The sequence below is a fragment of the Thunnus albacares genome, chromosome 11 (assembly GCF_914725855.1).
Source record: "Thunnus albacares chromosome 11, fThuAlb1.1, whole genome shotgun sequence".
Taxonomy (NCBI): Eukaryota; Metazoa; Chordata; class Actinopteri; order Scombriformes; family Scombridae; genus Thunnus; species Thunnus albacares.
Window position 1 is genome coordinate 31,401,060 of NC_058116.1, and position 20,446 is coordinate 31,421,505.

Sequence of the window (20,446 nt, forward strand, 5' to 3'; positions counted from 1 at the left end):
GACACACCATAAAACATCATTATTCAACCCCTTCTTGGTGCATACAAATCCCCCTTTTATAAGATGCATCCATCCATTTGCTCTGATTAGATGGTGTTTCTTCTTCTGCAGTAACAGCCAGCTGGTCACTAGAATAAAACGTTGAATATCTACGTTTCAACACATGAAATACGTATCATCTCAACATTTCTAAAGTGACGTAGTTCACATGTGATCTATATGAGCTGATCTTTCCTATATAGGAGGAGGAGGAGGAGGGGCAGGTGGACGGCTAGTAAGTTTGTTGGCAGCAAGTTGGAAATCAGCAGAGAACTGGTTCGAGACCACCTCGAAACCGAAACCTGTAACGGGTATAGGATGGACCCAATAGCAGCACAAATGACACTGGTATAAACTTTGCAGTCTTTATTTCACACGATGTCAAGGCAATATTAGCACGGTCAGAGAAACACAGTTCTAATCAGTATGACTCCACCGGAAATTGAACCCTGATCTTCCACTCCCACAGCAGACAAAGACCAGGGAACAGGCAGGCAGAACTCAGAGTCAGGGACAGAAGGCTGGTGGGTTTACCGGGGCAGAGACGAGGAGCGATGGTCGAAGACAAGCTGATCAGAAACCAGGAAGGCAGTCCAGTGAAGAAAGCAAGATGACTTGGCATAGTAGCATAGACAATCTGACAAAGAGGGAGTGGGCCGAGGCAGCTTATATACTGGCTTGATTGCAGATGATGAGCAGGTGGGAGCGCCAGGTGAAGGTGGTTGAACTAATGAGGGGTGTGGCAGAGCAGAGAGTGAGACTGAATGATTGGATAATTCCCACAGCAACAGGTGAGGGGGAGAGCAGACTCTGACAGAAACCAATGTCCACTTCCTGTTTCAACCGACTAAAGCGGGTGTTTTTAGCGAGACGTCAGGACATTTGCAGCTTTTTTTTTAATAAGACATTTTATTTGAACCCAAACCATGATCATTCTCTAACCCTAACCAAGTGGTCTCTGTGCCTAACCCTAATCAGACCTGAACCACAGCGTTGACACACCATAAAACATCATTATTCAACAGGTAGAGATGTTGATATGATATGTATTACACGTGTTGAAACGTACATATTCAACGTTTCTGTGGTTTTGCGACCGGGTCGGGTCACCGTACGATGGCGGATACTCTCCTCGCTGGTCATCCGTCATGAGGTTTATGACTCTGGAATCTAAAATGAAGAAATATTTCCATAATTTCTGAGGTCAAGTGCATTAAATTCTATCTAATGAACAACCTGCATATTCAGCACCAGATTTTTTTTATGTGTGATTTGTCAAAATTAAGCGTTTCCTGTATTAACGACCTCCTCCTGCGTCTTCATCAGGCTGTGACCTTATGTTGTCACCCAGCTCATCCGTCTTGTGACAGTTCAAAAAAAACCCTCCATAAATTTGACTTTTTATCTCATAAATTCAACATTTTATCACATAATTATGTCTTCTTATCTCCTAATTATGACTTTTCATCTCATAATTATGACTTACGATGAGGATGTTTTTATTATCAAAGGTCGTTTTTCATCGTTTTTTTCTTTTACAGCTTTGCACAGTTTCTTGTTAAACTGATTTTAATGTTATAATGACAAATATATAATTGATCTATCTTATGTATTTCCCTTCCTTTTTATTATTATAACCACTGTGTATAAGCACGTTTTCACAGAGCTTCAGTTTTTCCATATTGTTTAATAAATATTATTGGTTTTAGCTTTATTATTTACTTATTGAATAAAGTCATTAAGTCCATCTATTATTTGTATACATTTTTGATTTGTCAATTAAGATTAATGGACAAAAAACCTTCATAAGTCATAAATCCTTCCACATAATCAGGTCTCAGCTGGTTTAAGAGGCTCAAATTCAGATATTCAGCTTCAATCCAGGAACATAATCATTGCCATTTATTCAGAATTAATTTAGTACATGATAGTTAGCATTAATATTTGCATGAATATCTCCTCAGGCTCAGATTTAAAACCAGGAACTGCTCTGAATCAGACTCTCTCTCCCTCAGAGGCATCACTTATGAATTTTTTTCGGGTTTGATTCTCACACATTTAATTGGCGATTTTCAGCAGGTTGATTTTCTTTTTTTTCCAATGTATTTTTAATAGAAATTATAAATCAGTTTTAATATTACTGTAAAGTGGTTTGCTTTAAAAAAAAAATAAGCTGTGTCATCAAACTGCTTTTACATCACTTTCTCCTCTTTCTCTCTCTCTCTCACACACACACACACACACACACACACACACACACACACATCTACAGTCCAAGGTTACTGTAGCTTCACTAAACGCAGCGCTGTAATTCACAGCAGCTCGGGGGGGAAATCCATCAGCGGTTGGTTTTATTCAGGCTGCTGAGGCAGTGCAGGCCTGAAACTCCACAGTCTGCATTAAAAAAAACAATGTTCTTCAAATGAACTGCAGTGTGGTTTGTACACAGCACTGGAGGTGTTATGAATCAGTGATGAATGAGGAGGGACTCTCGCTATTGTATTAATATTCATCACACAGTTTTACAGTAAGCGCTGAACTGACTCAACGGTGTGAAATGTTGAAATAAAGATGAATATCGAAGCGCTGCCAGTGGAAGTCGGCTCGTTTTTTTTTTTTTTGAATCTGTGCCCTGATTCTGTTGCGACACGGATGAATCTCAGTTTAGTGAGTGAATCTTACCCAACTGTGAAATTTGTAGATTTTTACTGGTGGAGGAGAACCGCTTGAAGCTGCAGGAGGAAACTTGAGATAGCTATGAAATTTAATGGCTTCATCTGTGTGATCAGTGTCAGCGAACATACAGGCGTGAAATTTGAAGGGTTGTTTTCATACTTCTTCAGATATTTGGTCAACAGATTGTCAGCGGTGGAAGAATTACTGAGATCCCTTATTTATATGTATAAAAGTACCAAAACAGCAATGTAAAAATACTCCATTACAAGTAAAAGTCCTGCATGAAGTAAAAGTACCTAAGTATTATGAGCTTGATGTAGTTAAAGTATTGCAGTAAAAGTACATAAGTATTATGAGCTTGATGTAGTTAAAGTATTGCAGTAAAAGTACATAAGTATTATGAGCTTGATGTAGTTAAAGTATTGCAGTAAAAGTAGTGGTTTGGTCCCTCTGACTGATATATTATTATATATGACATCATTAGATTATTAATAGTGAAGCATCAGTGTTAGAGCAGCATGTTACTGTTGTAGCTGCTGGAGGTGGAGCTAGTTTACACTACTTTATATACAGTTAGCTAGTTTAGTCCAGTGGTTCCCAACCTAGGGGTCGGGCCCCTCCAAAGGGTCAGCAGATAAATCTGAGGGGTGGTGAGATGATTAATGGGAGAGGAAAGAAGAAAAAACAAAGTTCTGATACACAAATCTGTTTTCAGTTTTTTGGACTTTTTCTCTAATCTTTGATTTTTGCTGAAATATTGGATCATTTGAACATTTATTGAAATGAAAGCATGTGAGAAGTTTAGAGGGAAAAAATCACTATTTGGTGGAGCTGTTAACAACTCAACTTTCCAACAAAAAGGTTGGAAACCACTGGTTTCATCTTTAACAATGTGTTGTATTTTAAAAGCTTGTTATATTATCCATTGTGTCAAATCTTCATCTGAAAAGTAACTAAAGCTGTCAAATAAATGTAGTGGAGTAGAAAGTACAATATTTCCCTCTGAAATGTAGAAAGTAGCATCACATGGAAATACTCAAGTAAAGTACAAGTACCTCAAAACTGTAGCTGAGTACAGTACTTGTTTAAATGTACTTAGTTACTTTCCAACACTGTAAGTACAGTTTATTGAACAGACATGTTTTCATCATGACCTTCTGTCTCTGTTGAACAGTTTTAACTCTGACAGCTTCAATAAAACACAAAGCTAATAAGCTTTGACAGCTTCCTTACTGTTGGACTCTCCGGCTCTCCGTCCCCTCAAAGGTCAGAACTGTCAGGACGACCTGCTGTTGATTAATGGCACAAATTTGGAGGTTGAAAGGTCACAACATTTGAACTCATAAACATTTGCACAATTTCCCTTCACAGCCATTCCATTTAAATCCAAATCCAACGTCTACTAGACGGATTGCCATGAAATTCACAGCAGATACTCGAGATACTCAGAAGAAACATCTCAGTCAAACAGGATCATCTTTGGTGATCTTCTGATTTTTCCTCAAGCGCCACCAACAAAAACAAAACATTTACTTGACGGATTGACACAAACTTTGGTAGAAACATTCATGGTTCCCAGACGAGGTTCTCTAATGACTTTGGGGATCCTCTACATTCATCTTACTTGTGTCTGAATTAATGGGTTTTTTTTTTCGTAAGTGACAAAATGACAAAGTATAGGGAGATACGACAAGTGTTTTAATTGTTTTCTGTTAACTGTTGATAACCTCGTCTATTCTCCAACAATGTATGTTTGATGAATCCTGGTGAAGTCACATTTTGACCCTGTCAGCTGAAGAACAATTCTGAGGTTTTAAATAAAAATATAAAACCATCATAAACGTGGTGATTTTTCACCGAGATCGCTCAGCAATCGTCAGCTCTTTGTTTCAGGTGTGATTGGTTCCATTCATCATGTCGGACCTGAGCAGAGAGCTGCGTTCAACACTCCCTCAGCCTCACAATAAACACTGTGACTCAACATCACCAGAGGCAGATGTCAAACCGCTGAAGGCCATGAAGGAAACAATGAACCTCAGCTTTCACCACCAGTTTAAACCAGTGACCTTCAGAAGAACCACTGGGGAAGGCTGCACTTTTCTTTTGAATTTCACCTTTTTAAAACACTGGGAGAATTTTTTAATGATGAAAAAAAAAGTGGCTTACTTTGTTACCCGTAAACATTTAAAGATATTTATTAAGGAATGTGAATACAAATCATATTTTAAAAAGGACACTATGGGGTTGTGTGTTGAAGCTGAGCTACCAAAAGGGTCCTTGGAAAAAAACGTTTACGCAATAAAAATAGGAGATTACAACAATAATCGATACCCACATGTCAAAGGGTTTGTTGCTGAAGCATCTTTGCAGCCTTTTGCTTCTTTAGTTGAGTCTCTTTCTGGAGCTCTCAGCTCTCAGACACAGGAATAAAAAAAGGCCAACGCCTGAAAATGCCAGGCCATCCCGGCTGCAAGGCCAAGAGGAAGACAGAAGCACCAAAACAAAAACAAAAACAGAAACAGAAGAGTCCCAGATGAAGAGTTGTAAACCTTGTTATAGTCTAGGAGGCGTGTTCTGGAAGAACAAGGATCCTTGGTGCTCTTCTGGGGAACGTCTTTGGTTACTAATTCATTTCCTTGTGTGAGGAGAAAAACTGGTCTTTAACTTAAGGGGAATAATTTTACTCTTATAAAATATTTGAGAATTACACACACTGACAAACTGGACCCTCACCCATTTCTATAGTCAGTGTTAATGTCATCAACACATCATGAACCAGAGGGAAACACTTGGAAATTGTAATATTGATTAACCGCATAAAATACAGAATAAAATCAATAAACCTTAATTTCCTGATTTGTAATTAAATCTATTAAGAAGGTTTTAGCCAAGCAACCAAACCAGCTAAATAATACGCTAGTTAACATCAAATAAATCAAATGCAATAATATATGTGACTCATAATTAACAGATTTTGAAGCAGAGTTTTTTTCCATAATATCAAACTAATTAAATTGTTCTGAAACACAATAAAAGTTAACATGGGATAGACGAGAAAAGATATATTTCCACATTTAGTAGCATTTTCTGACCAATTCAGACTTTTATTGTGCATTAAATAAGGAAGAGGAGGAGGAAGAGGAGGAGGAGGAGGAGGAGTGACTCAAATGAATGTGGCATTTCCTAAAATTTAAGAGATGATGAGCTAATAGAAGAAGTTCATTCAGGTCGGCACAGTCTGTTTGTATCTGAAGATAAAAACAAAGCTGTTAATTCCATCTGTCCATTTTGCTCCTGGATGGAAAAATCTTTATACCTTTAGGTCAAAGGTCATTGAGTCTGTTCCTGGGTTTGTTCTCTTACAGTTAATAGCAACATAGCTATAATTTTTTCAGTGATGAAACCACTTTGGTTTGATACTTGGACAAAAGGATTGATGCACTTTCTCCAACACAATCACACTGTGAGGATGTGAATTCTGAATGCATCACCTGTCAGAGCAGGTGTTTGAAGCGTTCCTGAGAGGCTTCCTTCCTGTTTTCCCTTCTGTTTTCCTGGTGATTCACTTCTGTCACGTCTTTCAGCAGCAGATCTCAACAAACATCATCTGTCAAACATCAAATATCAGCCAAACTTCTCTGTCCTGCGGCTTAAAACAATTGACAGTGATGATCAAAAAAGCTTGACGATTGATCCTCAATGAGCAGTGATTACTGAACACAGATCAATGATACAGACTCAAGAACGATCAATGGACCAATGACTGAAGACGGATCAGCTGATTGAACACAAAGCAAACAACACAATTTCCGGTAGTTGCTTTGAGATTTAGTTCAACTGCAGTAAAACCAACCGAAGATGCTTCTGAATTCGTTAATACACATTTAAAGTCAACTTTTTAAAAATGTGGTTTATTGCTGTGTCTCAAATTGCGTATTTCTGTACTTACACTTAACATTTTGAGTCCAACTCCAGGACTGATGTCCACATTAGGAAATGTGCGTCATGTAGCAGATGGATGTGACTCCCCTCGTTGAGACCTGCTGATAGACGTCACAGCGGAGCAGAGGAGAGACACTGAGATAGTGATGTAACCGACCTGCTCGCTGGTATCGACATGTTTTGTTTTTTTCGTCCCAAAAACAAATAATTTTAAAAATATTTGTATGAAACAAATATTCGTAAAAAAAAACAACACTATTTGTGCTTTGCCAAATAACGTATTTGTATTCAGGCACACCCCTACTAAGCACCATTATACTGTTGTTGGATATAAGCCATCAGTATGTTTTTTGGGGGTTAATTTAGCAGTCTGTAATGATTTGGTAGCGCGAATGATAACGGGAATGCTAACGCTAGCTAATGCTAATTTGCGATCGTCGTTTCCGGTAAGTGCACGGCAGCTGTGTTTGATTTGAGACAACACTACACCAGTAAGTACATAGTGTACACAGTGTACTACATGAAAGTGTACTAACAGAAGAGACACAGCTTATGTTTTAAAAACGTCTTTGGTCTGGAGAAGATGAGATGAGGAAGATACCAACAGTGTTTTCAACAGAAAGCTAATTTATTTAAGTCATGTCCTTGCAGTCATGTCCTTTTAATGGCTTCAGGTATTAATAAATGACATCTGATGTATATATTATATTCAGGTATTGTTCAGCAGGTGACCTTTGGCTTCGGTGTGACACACATTACAGAACCTGTCCAGCTATCCAGGAGTTTAGCGGTTTAATCAAATCAAAGCAGCGCTAATAACTTTCCTGTGTGATTGAACAGGGCTGAATTATTCTGCCGTCCTGTTCAGACTCTGTAAGTAATGGAGGGAAGAGCCAGCAGGCAGCAGAGTGATAAATGGGAGACATGACCCGAGCAAATGAGAAGAAAAAGCTATTTTACATGACGACACGCTGAGACAGCCTCCATTTAAACAATATCCTCCATTTTGCTGCACTTTAAAATTACTGTGTAGGATCACACGGCGGCGTCAGTCACAGGTGAGCACTGAGCCTCCGTCTCATTATGATTCACTCATGATTGTAGCTCAGATGAGCTGGATTCTGCACTTGAAGCCACTTTTCTTCACTTTCTCTCTCTGCGCACACACACACACACACACACGTTGGTTTCCAGTGTTCAGTATTCTCTGCAGTGATTACAGCCTGTTGTTCTGTTATCATGTCACTTGTGAAGTGATATGATTGTGTCTGCTCCTGTCACTGATAGGCCCTTCAAGGATAACGATGATGTATGGCTGTTTTCCTCTGAAGCCGCTCCGTCGCTGTCCGTCTTCTTCTTGTGTTTATTTAGACCTGCAGGAGCTGATGCTGCAGAGACGTTCATTCATTTATATGGCAATTTAAAAACAGGCGTTGCCCATATCCTGTATATACAGACGTAACAAGGTGTGACATCAACCATTGGTTCGCATTGAAGCCCAGAGTTGCAGCTTCTGGTCGGCGTCGTCTTTTCTGTTTTGGAGCCAAAACCTTCCACATAAGGAGTGCGTGTGTGTTGCCTTTCACACTCTGGAAACACGCCTCGCTACCTTGGACCCGAGTAACATTAAACTGAGCGACTCAGTGGGAATCCCAGAGCCGAGGAGAGCGGCAGGTGAGCCAACTGTCAATCACAGCTGTCAATCAACCCCCACATAGCAGACATCAAAGCTACTATAAGTCTTCAAATCTTATTAACAGAGCAATAATTTCCAAAATGACCACCAGCACACTTATTAGAGGGTCTGAATTTAGAGATCGAGACCAGAATGACAAGTCAATCATTGTCAATCATTGTTGAAAACAATGTATTTCTAGAAGACGTGGCAGCTGCTGATTGGTGCTGACCAGCGTACTTCAAAGAGCAACTTAAACAACTTTTTTTGCTTAGTAAATTACATGTACAGTCACTTTATTTCACTATTGATCCTGGTCATGTTTCATATTATTGCAACAGACGTTATTTTCCTTTTTCCAGAGAAAATTATTAAGAAGTAATTGTGTCCATTTGACCCCAAAAATCTGTTAAAAATCTAAACTGAGATGCTCCACCCTAAAACTATGAGCCCACATAACATTCACCCTGACATGTACACTCACAGAGCACTTTATTAGGAACACCTGTGCAATAATAATAATAATAATAATAATGATAATAAACTTTACTTATATAGCACCTTTCATAACATAAAAAGCTGCTCAAAATGCTTTACAGAGAGAGGTAAAAACAAACAAGCAGGCAAAAAAAGATGTTTAAAATATTAAAAGAAAGGAGAAAGATAAATACAATGAACAATAAAAAAACTACAGTGATAAAAAGAGGTATAATCATGAGATAAGAAAGATAAAACAGGAAGTAAATAAGCTGATAACAGTAAAAGGCAAATAAAAGTTGAGTTAATTAAAAGCATAAGACCATAAAAATAAGTTTTGAGCTGCTTCTTGTAAATATCAAACAGAGGATGTTTGTCTAATATGTGGAGGGAGTTTGTTCCAGATCTTTGGTGCGTAGCTGCAAAAAGCTGCCTCACCGTAACTTTTTGCATTTTATTTGTGGCACATTTAACGAGCTGGCGTTAAGCAAACAGTTTGGAACATATTCTGACAAACAATCTGAGAGATATGAAGGTGCTAGAGACCTTTCTGGGCTTTAAAAACAAGTAAAAGAATTTTAAAATCAATCCTCAACGTTACAGGTAGCCAGTGCAATGATGCTAATACTGGTGTAAAATGTTCCCTTTTCATAGTTTTGGCTAAAATTGTTGCTGCTGAGTTTTGAATGGTTATATTTGGTAAACCAGTATAAAGTGCATTACAATAATCTAAGTGTGAAAAAACAAAAGCATGAGTGAGTTTCTTTCTTCCAAAGTAAGGTATGGTCTGACTCTCGCACTGTTTCTTAAATGATAAAAAGCTGTAGGATAACACCCAAGTTTTTTTACTTCTGCTTTAATCTGTAGAGCCAAATTTCCAAGCCTGCATGAAAGTTGTTCTCTTTGTGCATCTGTGCCAATTATAAGAACTTCTGTTTTATCTTTATTTAATTTAAGGAGGTTACCATTCATCCACTGTATGATGCTCGAGAGGCAATCTATCAAAGGAATTAGGGCATCTTTGTCATCTGGTGCTACAGATAAATATAACTGGGTGTCAGTCTAATGCAATCCAATACAGCAGCTCTGCCGTAAATTCTACTTTTACAAAGTGTATACATTTTCAGTTTTTGTTGAGACTGTATATCAGTGAGGTAGACAAAATATGAGGGACACTTTTCAATATAATGCACTACAGTACACTACCACCCAGTTACGACCTCAATAATAAGCATGTACACAACAAGTACAATCATCACCTTTCTGACAATGTCAACAAAAACTGAAAAATGTATTAAGCTTTGTGAAAATAGAATTTATGGCAGAGCTGTTGTGTTGGATTACATTAGATTGCACATGTTCCTAATAAAGTACTTGCTGAGTGTATACATACATATATATATATATATATAAATAAGTAAGAGCCCAGTATTTGTATTTGTATCTGTATTTGTTGAGGCAGCAAAATTATTTGTATTTGTATCTGTATTCGAATAAAAGTGGAAATAGGCTTAAAAATCCTGTTTTTAAGCTTCCAGGTCTTGAACTGGAGTCTCCCAGATCACAGACGACTGTGCCGACTACTGAGCTAAAACTTTACTCATCGACTCATTGCAGACAGACCTCTACCTATTTATACACCCATAACACAGAGACAGCACAGCGTGTAACATGTAGGGAAGAACTTCAAAGGTGATTCTTGCTTTGTACTTTTCACTTTTTGCCTATTTTTTACAACCTAACTTTGTGGAAAGGAGAAGAGGAACAACAGGTTATGGAGAGTCCATTGGGAACACTTTGCTTGTGTCAGTAGTTCAGCTTTATCTCTGGGGAACACCCCCAACAAATAACTTTTTAAATATTTGTATGAAACAAATAGTCATAAAAAACACACTATTTGTGCTTTGCCGAATAATGTATTTGTATTCGGGCACACCCTAATAAATGTAAATATATAAACAAGTACATGTTCCTGGTAACATGATGCAACCTAACAAAGTTTGACGTCATGTCATTCATCCTCAGACGGCTTCACGCTGCTGAGAATATTGAATCACTGCTGGAGACGTTTCTGCCTTCAGTGTTTATCACAGAGAGATCTGCATCCAGTTCATCACATCGTCTCTCACTGTGCAGCAGGATGATGAAGCTGCTTTACGGTGCAACTCTCCACACAGCTCGTAGTGTTTTATGAAGAGTTTAAAATTGTTCAGAGTCTAATTGTCACCCAGATGGATTGTGAGAGTGGATTGTTGCTGCTGTAGCTGTAAAAAAAATAAATAAAAGAATACGAGGTCAATTTTCATGCCTCTTGACCTCAGACTGAATGACAACACACACAGACTGTGACAATGGAAATGCCTCATTTTATATTCCATTTATTTCATAACAGCTTGTTTCTGTCTCGTGTTGGTCACAGCGTGTCGTCTTCCTCTCGTCCTCGTTTCCAAGCAAGGCTGCCTTCCAATTAACAAAATTGCTCCAAATGTCTCACAGCTGTCCAGTCACAAACAAAACAGACTCAAGTATGGAGCCAATTTACATGATTCTGTCACTATAGCAACCTGCTACAGTGTATGTAAAGACTCAGTAAGATCAGACTTGAACCCGAATACTTCCCTCAAACCCCTTTTACACCTGGAGTCAGATACATTAAACTCTGCAGATCCATGACAGAAATATACAGAAATATTCTTTTATAAGATTTATAAGCCATGCATATGGATGGTTGTGTTTTATACATCTTAGTCATTATGGAACTGGTCATTTCCACTCCCACAATTAATTAAATGAATAAAGACGCCGTTAACGAGCTGTTTGCTCCACCGGTCTGTACACCTGTGTCAAAGAAGTGCAGTTTCACAGGTTGTGTTGCACCGGCGAGGTTCTCCAACAGCCAGACCAGCTGCCATTACGCACAATGTCATTAATTCATCACATGGACCGTAAACCATCAGTGATATCTCAAAAATGTAATCGATGATTTGTTTGCAGCTCTCATATCTATATCGACTTTATAAGGTGTGTCACAAATAAGGATAAAATAAAAAGTTGAATCCTATGTGAATGAAAAGAAAATGAATCACACAAAATGATTAATTAATATTACATTTATAAATGCGCCTTTGATTGGAATTTTACAGTCAGTGCAGCAGGTTGTCAATGAAAACAAACAATGTTTTACTAAAAGCTTCGGTCTCTCACCTTATATTTCATCTCCACCTCATCACATCATCACCCTCAGATCACTTTAGAAAGATGTATACATCTGGTCTGAAGAGGTTTCCACTTTCTCACCGCACACTCTGTGTTTATAAATACCAGTTTATTTGTGGGGAAAGGTGTACGCATAATTTATGCATTTGGCCCCAGGTATTAACATGAGATCTGTACCTGGATAATAACATAACGTCGTTCAAAGGGAAGACTTCTAGCTGCTGCTGCTGCTACTTGTAGTTTATCAGGGCTTTCTTTAGCTGGCAGGAAGAGGCGGAGCTGGTAAGTAAGTAAGTAAAGTTTATTTAATATAGCACCTTTAACAGATGACAGTTACAAAGTGCTTAACAAGAGTAAAACTGTTAAAGAAATAAGACCATTAAAATAGTACAAGATATAATAACAGAAACAAACAATAAAACATCAACAACAGACCTTTAAAAAACGCACAAAAGGGCGAGGCGAGACAAAGGCCAGTTTGCATAAATCAGCTGCTTTTTAAAGGCGTCAGAGACCACAGATCGTATGTCTATAGGAAGAATGTTCCAGTGTTGGAGCCGCCACTTCAAAGGCAACTTTTGTTTTTAGTCAAGTGTGATGGACGACCAGTCAGAAGACCCAAATGGCCCTCTGGTGGTATAAGGATGGAGCAGGTCACAGATGTACACAGGAGCCTGACCATGCAGGGCTCTGTATGTGAAAACAAGAACGTTAAAATGCATCTTAAACTTGATGGGAAGCCAATGTAAAGAAGATAGGACCTGGTCTACAGCTTCACAGCAGAGTTCTGGACCATTTGTAGACGGTCCAGTGACAACTCTAAAACGTGACGGTAAAAAAAACATGAATAATCATCTCTAGCTCAGGTTGTGATACAACAGACCTGAGTTTGGCAATGTTTCTTAAATAGAAGAAACATATATGGGTTAACAATTTGCTACGTTGATCAAAGTACAGCCTAATCAAATATAACACCAAGATTAGATTGTGCAACTGAAGAAAGGGACCCAGTACATTGAGCAACTTTGGAAGCTATGCTGTCTGAAGCAATGATAAGACCCTCAGTCTTACCTGTGTTTAGTTGTAGAAAGTTGTTAGCCATCCAGTCCTTTATGGCAATTGTGCAAAATGGATAGTTTATCAGTCTCATCAGGCTTAAAAGAGACAAACAACTGGATATCATCAGTTTAACAGTAATAAAAGATGCCTTTTAAATTCGCCAATAATATAATTTAAGGGAAGCATGTAAAGAGCAAACAGTATAGGACCCAGGACAGATCCCTGAGGCACACCACAGGAAAGAGCAGCAGTTTCAGACATGTAGGGACCAAGCGACACAGAAAAAGAGGAGATAGGAGAGGCTGGAGGAGAACCAGTCCACGGTGCTCCCAGAGACACCCACCCACTGCCTACGCCTTTCAATCAGGACGCTGTGATGTACAAATATCAAAAGCTGCGCTAAGATCCAGCAGCACCAAAACAGAGCATTCATCCACATCAGAAGACATCATTAAGTCATTGGAGACTCTGAGAAGAGCTGCATCAGTGGAATGCTTTTGATGGAAACCAGACAGAACTTATCTAAAATGTTGTGTACAGTCAAGACAGCACGGAGCAACTTTCTCTAAAACTTTTGAGATAAAAGACAGTTTAGATAGAGGCCTGTAGCTTTTGGGAAGGGATGGGTCGAGGTTAGTTTTTTTTTCAGAGGAGGCTGAACAACTGTATGTTTAAAATAGCAGATTGCAGGGAGCTATTTATAACAGAGACCAGGCATGAACCAATAGACCCACGTACATTTTTAAGCACGGATGTTGGTAAAATATCTACAGGACTAGAGGAAGGTTTCATACTGCCCACCTGATCAATGAGGTGTTGCAGGGAAATAGGAGGAAAAATAGATGGACATAAAAGGGGGTAGAAGAGGGGACGATGCTCGCCCTGACACCTCTAATCTTTTTCATAAAGAAAGAGAAAGTGGCAGCAATCCTTATTTGAAAAAAACAGGCACATCAGGAGGTGCAGGAGTGACAATGTTGCCGATGGTATCAAACAGGACTTTAGAGTTTATTGGAGGAAATGAGGTCGGCAAAGTAGGAAACCCTCACATCTTTAACCATGTTGTTAAACTCGGTTAAAAGGTCTTTGTAATGGTGCACAGATACACAACGAATAGTGTCATTGTCAGAGAACAAGGAGCCACTTTATCCAAAATGGTGGAACAATGTGTGTTAAAGGAGTGGACCAGACCAGTAACATCATCGTGAGAAGGCAACACTGCGATGGGTCAAAAGCTGCGAGGCGATTCAAGATGCAAGAACACTTTACACGATTACAGGACAGAGAATCTAAATGAAAAGATTAGAGTTGAACAGAACACAGTCATGGTCAGTAACGTTCAGCTCCTCAGAGGATACAAGATCAATATTTAAACCAAGTGTAAAAACAAGGTCCCCCATTATGGCCCCCTAATGTGTGCTGGACCAGACACATGCTGAATAAAATAAAGACTCAGTGACATGAAGAAAATTCAAGAAACATCATCTAGGTGAATATTAAAATCACCGATCATAATAACTCTTAATAATAGAGGATAAAAAAAATCACTGAACATGTCAGCCAGTGCAGCGATATAAGATATATCAGGCTTTGATACACACACACAATACTTATAAGTAGGATGAGTTTATTGCTGGTTTGTCTCTGCACATGAGATTTGTTCTTGATAATAATAAGAAAAATATAGAAAATCACCAGCCACAACCTTTAATTAGTCTTGAATGTGTGAGACATATATATTTGTTCAATTAGGTGAGGTTACATAAATATATATATTTACAGTACTGTTCAAAAGTTTAAGGCTCGTTAGATGTTTAGATTCATATTCATAATGTAACACACTGATGCTTCACTATTAATAATCTAATGATGTCATATATAATAATATATCAGTCAGAGGGACCAAACCACTACTTTTACTGCAATACTTTAACTACATCAAGCTCATAATACTTATGTACTTTTACTGCAATACTTTAACTACATCAAGCTCATAATACTTATGTACTTTTACTGCAATACTTTAACTACATCAAGCTCATAATACTTATGTACTTTTACTGCAGTACTTTTACTTGTAATGTATTTTTATATAATGCTGTATTGGTACTTTAACTAGGTAAAGGTAATGGTAAATACTTCTTCCACCACATTGCAGCGGGACGTTTGGCTCAGTCTTTTAGAGATAAATTCAGAGCAGTTCCCATCGAGGGGGAAACAGATGAGGTCGACCCAGAGGTCAGCAGCTAATCCTGGGCAGCACACGGCAGGACAGCCCTCCCCTTTCCCGCCCCCTCTCCGCTGCACAACAGCACAACACAACAACAAAACAACAGGACCAACAGACACCTCTCAGAGCCGCAGAGCGAGACTGTGTGTATTTGTTTCATTTTGGTCTGCAGTGATTTTAGACTCCGATGAGAGAATAAAGGTGAAACCCTCGGAGACGGCACACCGCTGCCGTGGGTCAGTACTGGTCAACCTTTAGTTTTTACACTCCAAACTGCTCACTGGGCCGGCTGCTGTGGTGTCTCATCAAACCGACGCTGGAAAAAAAAAGATCATTCAACGGGTTCATCCCTCCTCCATTTTCAGACATCGATCTGTTGCGGTCATGGCCTTTAGGTTTTTATACTCAGATCTCAGGTATTTACAGAAAGAGCTGTAATGTTTGGACAATTTGGCACCTGGAACTTTAAGGAGTGCTGCTCTTACTGTGGTACATTTCATACAGAAAGATGCAATATGATGTGCTTCACAAAACATGACAAAAACAGACAAATGCAAGGAACAGGAGCATTTAAAACGGAACAGAACACTTTGGTTAAAGGACAAGTTTGGGTTTTTTCAATTTTGTTGACTGATGTGTCCATATGTACATGGAAATGAGTCTTTGTTGCCGTAACAACTCCTCCTCTTCACACTGACACTGAAGATAATCTCTCTGAACGAGACCACGCTGTAAGAAATGAGGGACAACATCCACAACCCTCGTTCCAAAGTTCAGCAGATGTTAATATCTGAGTGAGATAAATCCAGTTTATATTTAATTCCTCTGTTTTGTTACTTGCTGAGCTGCGGTAGAGCGATACGTTCTGGCAGTCATGTGTAAGTTTTCCTCATGTTACACAGTGAACCCAGTACTATGTATTCATCTACACTGACCCCCTTGTCAACCGTTGTCAGCTCCACTGGTGAAGTTTTTCCTCACAGCTCCTCTTCTACTGAGCCTCGCAAACGTTGTATTTATGTCCATTTTGACAGCTATTAGCAACAACTCACTCCTTTCAGGATCTCTCAAAGGAAAAATCTCTGGAACACATTTTTTTTTCCTCGTTGCTTGTCTCTTTCACAACACGGCAGATAAACACTGACGTGAACCGTGTTCCATGTCAGGGTCAGAGGCAGGAAGACCGGAGGACAAGAGCATGTGTGGGAGGTTGCGCTTACAGATCACAACCTCTGGACTTTGTGCTACATTATAAATTTCTCAAAGAACTTCAATACAAGGTCCAGAGGTTGTGATCTGCAGCACAACAAGCTGTAAACAGAGCCTCTTCCCTGCACATGCTCAGTAGCGTCTACCTTACACAGAACTACTCTCTGGAGACTGAAAACGTGATGCTGTTATTAGTCTTTGGAGCCGTTTCTAAACAAACTAACGGGACCAAACTCTTCATGATGAAGGAACATGTGACCCAGTGCAGCGCTGTGACTCACTGACGTGTTTTTAATAAGATACATCAGGCTTTGATACAAACACAATACTTGTTAGTAGATCAGTTCATTGTTGGTTTGGATCCAAACATGAGATTTTTTTGACAAGACAAAAAATATAGAAAATTGCAGCCAAATCCTTTAAAGGAAAGAAACACACACAAATACACACAAGCAGTTCACTGACAGTGTCTTCCTAACAAACTCGCTCGCTGCGTGTTAGGGCACGAAAACATCGTCCAGATATACTTGGAGCGATGTGGCAGCGCTGAGTCTTGAGTGTGTGTGAGATGTTTCTAAATGCACCGGACGGAGCGGTAGGGACACACAGCTGCTGAGCGCTGGCAGCTCTTGGAGGAAAGAGCTGGGAGCAGAGCCGGAGCTCCCGCGAGTCACACCGGATTCTCCTCTGATCCGGAGCCGTTTACTGGCAGGAGGAGAGCTCAGAGTTTTGGTTTTTTAAAACTTTGAGCAGCAGCAGCAGCAGTGAGAGCTCAGTCTGTCTCTGAGGCTACTGGTTAGACGGGTTAGAGGGTTTATATGGGTTTATATGTAGCAACTAGGGATGTACAGAGAGTCCAGTATTTGTATCTGTATTTGTTGAGGTGGCAAAAGTATTTGTATTCGAATAAAAGTAGAAAGAGGCTTAAAAATCCTTTTGCTTTTATTACGCTTTTAATTTTAGAAAATTAAAGTGTTTATGAATAAACTACCTTACGAAGGAGGTCCCCCACACCGGGTCTCGAACTGGAGTCTCCCAGATCAGAGATAGAATGTTTTTAAAAATATTTGTATGAAACAAATATTCATAAAAAAAAACCCAGGGACAATGCAGCTCATTTCCATCTGTAAAAAAAAATCTTTTTTTTCATATCATTATTTTATAGCCTATATACTAGGGATGAGCGGAGAGTCCAGTATTTGTATCTGTATCTGTATTTATTGAGGCAGCAAAATTATTTGTATCTGTATTTGTATTCAAATAAAAGTAGAAAGAGGCTTAAAAATCCTGTTTTTTTCCTTTTATTACGCTTTTCATTTTAGAAAATTTAAGTGTTTATGAATAAACTACCTTATGAAGGAGGTCCTCACACCGGGTCTCGAACTGGAGTCTCATACAAATATTTTTAAAAATATTTGTATGAAACAAATATTCGTAAAAAAAAAACACTATTTGTGCTTTGCAGAATAATGTATTTGTATTGGGGCACACCTCTAGTAGCAACATCATCATGCAGAAACCTACGTCAGGTCACACGGGAAAAAAGTTTTTATGCATTTAGATGCTAAAACATATGTACCAACAATTGAATTTTCAGATTTGAATACATATGGAACATTACTGGGAAGCTACAGAATGATATAAAAACCAAGATGTCACCTTGGACATATGTTATTAACAAAAAGGATTAATTTAGAAAGTTGGCGAAGACTCCAAACATGTTGGTATCGCTGTAGATCTCTGAAGGAGGCTGTTGTTGAATCACACCTTTAATATATTCAACCAAAGGGCCGAAAGATCTACAAACACTGAGCTCAGTCTGCATGAACGGAGACGAATAAAAATGGCTCTGCTGAGAAACTTTCACTGCAAGGTCGCCTTTTAAATGACACAATCACTTTGCTTTGGGAATATTTTATGATCCAAGGCCACACGGACGCCCGAGAGGCATTTATATTCATATTCATTATACTGTGGATGTTCAATCTATTTTCTGTCTTCAGAGCTGAAAGCGAGTCGGAGTGCAGACGAAGACCAAACATCAGGAATGTCCCAGAAAAGAGAAAATCTACTGAAACCACTCAAATCTTTTTTTATATATATACACAACTTAACTGTGAGTATTCATAGTAGTAGTACGATGTAGAGCCACAACAATCAGTCGATCATCATCATCCAGCTTCTCAAATGTCAGGATTTTCTACTTTTTGTCTTTTATATCTCTGTAAACTGAATATTTTGGGGTTTTAGGTCTGTAAATGAGACATCTGATGAAGTCACCTTGGACTGAAGGATATAATGACGGACATTTTTCACTATTATCTGACATTTTATAATCTGCAGACTGATCAATAATGAAAAATGACCATTAGTTGCTGCCCGAATGATGAGCTTTTTTTTCAGACCAAAGATAAGACTGTTCTGGTGTGAATTAACTCTCAGTCGCAGTAAATTCCCTCCTGTTCTTTTTGAAGTGAAGTGAACATCAAAGCTCCGTGGTCTCACAGTCTTTTATCCTCCAATCAGGTCCAAACCTGCGGCTGGAAATCTCACCGACGTGTGATTTGAGCTGGAGAACGCAGCTTGTTACGAGAGAGTCCCCTTATCTTTGTGCCCAAACCTCTCTTACAAGCTCTGACATTGTTGTTTTTTTGATCAACACTGAGCCCTGTTGACTCAGAGTTAATCCTCCCAGGACACCCGGCTCACTAATCTCTCACATTTCACAACAAACAAATGAAAAATAAAAAAAGGTGCAACATGAGAAACAAACACTGAACAACTGCAGCAAGCTGTTGGGTTTCATAATGAGACTGTGGAGTCCCTGCTGCTGTTCTCTCTGTCTGTTATTTATTTTTAGTTGAAATCTACAGCACCTGAATCACCTCTCACAACGCAGCAAAGAGCCGTGATTCAGATCCTCCAAGCCCACAGAAGCATGCGGCGGTGCTAGTTAGATGTGGTGGTGGAGGCATAAAAGGTCAGGAGTAAAAGTGAACACACTCAAACTGAGAAAACCGCAAGATGTAAAAAATGTTTTTATGCCACTGTGGCTTCTTTAAAAGAACCACTCTGCTGATTTTCAACCTTCTCTCTGTCTTCAAAGGTTCAAACAAAAACGGTTCAATATCTGTTGTTCTTTCCGGGACCCATTGACATCATTGGTTCTCAGAGGTACTACAGGCTATTTCAGCTCTCGGGGCTTTTTTCTGTAGTGGTGCCTTCAACAACGGTGAAATGTGGCTCCTCCAAAACTCTCCATCTACCATGTTACGCTAGTAAAAGGATAAAAACAGACACTTAACTATCGTACTACTAAATGCTTTAAAAATATCAGCATATCTGTGATACAAGGCTCATATTAGGAGTGTGCCCAAATACAAAGACGTTATTCAGCAAAGCACAAATAGCTGGGTTTTTACAAATATTTGTTTCATACAAATATTTTAAAAATTATTTGTTTTTGGGGAAAAAAAAACAAAAAAACAAGTGAAATACCAGAGTGCAGGTCAGTTACATCACTATCTCAGTGTCTCTCCTCTGCTCCGCTGTGACGTCTATCAGCAGGTCTCAGTGAGGGGAGTCACATCCACCTGCTACATGACGCACATTTCCTAATTTGGACATCACTCCTGGAGTTGGGGGTGTTCCCCAGAGATAAAGCTGAACTACTGACATGAATTAACACTTATTGTAACACTTTAATTTTCTAAAATTAAAAGCCTAAAACAGGATTTTTAAGCCTCTGTCCATCGTTATTCAAATACAAATACAAATAATTTTGCTGCCTCAACAAATACAGATACAAATACAAATACCGGGCTCTCTGCACATCCCTAGCTCATATCGCGCCGTGGAGGACCGGAGCGACACAGCCGCAGCTAAACTAAGCTGCTAAGATTATCCAGAGGAGCTGAATCTAA

The 20,446-nt window shown here is 39.0% G+C and overlaps 1 long non-coding RNA gene across 1 annotated transcript; it reads left to right on the plus strand.

Annotated features, from left to right (window-relative positions):
- The first annotated feature begins 349 nt into the window (after nucleotides 1-349).
- LOC122992479 lies at nucleotides 350-20,036 on the plus strand. The gene is made up of 3 exons (XR_006406057.1): nucleotides 350-635; nucleotides 5,238-5,241; nucleotides 20,027-20,036. It is a non-coding gene; the product is annotated as an uncharacterized LOC122992479 (long non-coding RNA).
- The last annotated feature ends 410 nt before the right edge of the window (nucleotides 20,037-20,446 follow it).